The 3,080-nt window shown below is 48.4% G+C and overlaps 1 pseudogene across 1 annotated transcript; it reads right to left on the reverse strand.

Moving 5' to 3' along the window:
- Nucleotides 1–281: 281 nt before the first annotated feature.
- On the reverse strand, nucleotides 282–2,093 carry LOC147888721 (organic cation/carnitine transporter 4 pseudogene; annotated as a pseudogene). Its single transcript, XR_015543001.1, has 2 exons — nucleotides 1,703–2,093; nucleotides 282–1,610 (listed from the first exon to the last, which is right to left on the reverse strand). The product of XR_015543001.1 is annotated as an organic cation/carnitine transporter 4 pseudogene (transcript).
- Between the last annotated feature and the right edge of the window lie 987 nt (nucleotides 2,094–3,080).

The raw sequence follows: 3,080 nt of genomic DNA on the forward strand, positions 1-3,080 counted from the left end.
ATGTAATCTTTTGGGCTCTCAATGATCTTTAAGCTCACTGGATGTAATGTTTTGGTCTCTAAGGCATTTATGTAATCTCTTTTTGTTCAATTTGAGTCTCTGAGTATGCACTGTAGACAACTTTTATATTTGTATTTGAATGGTTATGGCCCCGTAGAGATTGAACGTCACAAAGCAATACGATAGATGAGAATGAAAGAAATCGAAGAGAACATATTTTCATCCATGGCTTTTATTGATCGGTCAAAATCTAAGACTTAAATTCATTCGATGGTCATAACTTTCATCCAAGGCTTACATTGATCGATCAAAATCTAAGGGCTTAAATTCATTCGATGGTCATAACTATTAGTCTCCTTAATATATCATAGATTGCACTTGACTTCAAAATTACGGGGTGTCTTGTTTCTGCATGCCTTGCAGAGTCTCGTACATGCGGACATTAAGCGTCTCAGGGAGCTTCAATGCAAGCACTCCACCCATCAGAGACACAACTGAGAACACAGCAAACGGAATCGCTAGATCGATCTTCCCCAACACGACTACCATAGGAGCAACTATGGCGCCGACTTGCCCTGCCTGGCTCGCTAGTCCCATCGCTGCGTTGCGCACTACAGTTGGGAACAGCTCCGCCGTGTAAATGTACACCAAATTGAAAGCCCCCGCTAGCCCAAATATCGCAGCCACTCCGCATGCAAGACGAATCTCAGTCGCAGGGAACGTATTCACAGACTTGACAGATATGAAGGTGCCGCATATGCTGCATGCTGCCGTCAGCAGCATGGCACATACCAGCATGAAACGCCTCCCGAGCTTGCCTAGGAGGATTGCCGTGATTGCAAATCCGGGGACCTCCGCTACTGCATTCACGAAAACGCTCAGGTAGAGATTCGTGCCTAGATTAGCTACGTTGAAGCTTATGCCGTAGTATACAAGTGACACGTCCAGCCAGACAAACATCATTATTATCATTCTCAGTCGAGTGGCCGGCATCCGGAAAATGTCGATAATTGTCCCAGATGCTTGCAGACTTTGATCTGCAGAAGAAGAGCTGAAGTTGGGTGAGATGCTTTCACTTTGGTTTGGCAGGGCGACTCGAGATCCCCGATGGACATCTGTTTGCTCTGTGTCTATGCTGATTCCTGGTGGCAACGTCCTTCCATTCGCTTTTGCCATAGATTTGAGGACGGCCAAGGAATCGTCAATTCTGCCTCGCACGAGATACCAGCGGGGCGATTCACTCAAGAAGGGCAAAACAAATATGCAATAAAGAACTGCAGGAAGCGACGCAAAGACGTATAACTGCCTCCATGATGGAGAGAAGTAGGCGATAGCAGAGAGCGTAACGATTCCGAACGAGAAGAAATAGAAAGTTGACATCGCGACCATGCCCCTCTTCGAAGGTCCGACAGGCTCCGTTGCAAGCACAAACGAGGAGAGCCCCATGCCGCCACAACTGAATCCCGTTGCGCCCCTGAGGAAAAGGTATGCCCAATAGTTCGGAGCGGCAGCGGTGAGTAACCCGAAGGCGCCATTCAAGCAACAGACTAGAGCTAGAACTCCCTTGCGACCAAGAAAGCTGTCGGAGAGGCTACCAAAAACACCAGCGCCTGCATGAAGGGGGAGGGTGAAGAGTACCGTAAGAACTAATGGACATTTTGCATAAAAGCTGCGAAAGAGGCACCTAAGAAAACGTGCATACCGAGGAGTGCTCCGGCAAAGAAGATAGATTGCACCAAGCCGACTTTGTAGCCGTCGTCGCAGAGGAGATCCCATTGGGAGACAGTGGACTGGGTGTTGGGTCCGATCCAGGTCCAGAGGGAGGGATCGAGGGAGCATAACGAAGACGAAGGAGTGCATGGGGAGGAGGGAAGGTGCAGCGTGCAAGTCCACGAGGGGGTGCGATCAGCGAAGACGCCGGCGAGAGTTTGAAGAGCGTGCAAAGCCCAGGCGAGGCTAACGAGGGTGAAGTGGAGGAACTGAGCTCTCCCGAACTCACCAACGTATTTTGTGAGAATTTCGTCAATTGAGAGCTCGATCTCTTCTTGCACGTTGGAGTGGGCGAGGAGGGGTGAGAGGAGCTCCTCACTCATCGTGTAGCTCCAAAACAACTAGCAACATTTGAATGATGTGTACCTTGAACTAGTTGCACCCACTTCTGGCCTTAGCACATGGATGGGGCTAGCATGGGTTTAGGATGGGAATCTTTTTGCGCATTTAGAATGGGAGTAGAAACTTTGTCTCCCATCCTGAACCATGGCCTCTAGACCCTTTCTCTCCAATCCTGAACCATGGCCTCTATACCCTGGCAACCACATTCTAGAATGGGTTCCCATTTTTTAGGGCTTCCAGAACATGGGAGGATGATAAGTGTCCTTGTCCCCGCGTGGTCCCCACCTCCTAAACACATGAAATGATGTTATTGTCCTCTTCCCCCATCCCTAGTTCTTTTTTTGCAGTTAGCACATGGTGGGATGGGAATAGGATAGAAATATGCATGGGACCACTTGGGACCACCTTTTCCCATTCCCATCCTATTCCTTCCCATGTGCTAAGCCCCTTACAGCCTCCACCCATGGTGGACGGGAGGCCCACTCAAGCCTTTTCATCTTGTGGAGAATCCTCTTATAAGAGAGGACACTCCACATGTACCATGATCACCCATGGTGGATAGGTCACGGGATGCCCAGTCATGCCTTTTCATCTCGTGGAGAATCCTCTTTTAAGAGAGGACACTCCCCATGTACCATGATAATAACCACCTTGCCCCATTCAAGCCTTGCCATATTCGGGTGAATCCTCTAAAAGAAAGGACAATCCATGGACAACCAAAATTACCCATTTGCATTTTGATTGGGCTCCATTGTTTAGAAGTTGGGCATCGGCTCTCTAGTTACCAAGGGGTGCCTCAAGAGTCAAGCCATGCCCTGGAACTTCCCAGAATGGTTGGGTATATGTTTTTTCATGAAAAGGAGTTTATTTGGGTAGTTTCTCCATTGAAGCTTCCTAGAATTTCCAATTGGCTTGAAATGCCCAAAGTCCTTGAAGACCCTCAATGCATGGGGAATACTACACTAAAT

This window comes from Dipteris shenzhenensis, chromosome 21, assembly GCF_047967505.1.
Source record: "Dipteris shenzhenensis isolate YYH24624 ecotype China chromosome 21, Dip_SZ_1.0, whole genome shotgun sequence".
Lineage (NCBI taxonomy): Eukaryota > Viridiplantae > Streptophyta > Polypodiopsida > Gleicheniales > Dipteridaceae > Dipteris > Dipteris shenzhenensis.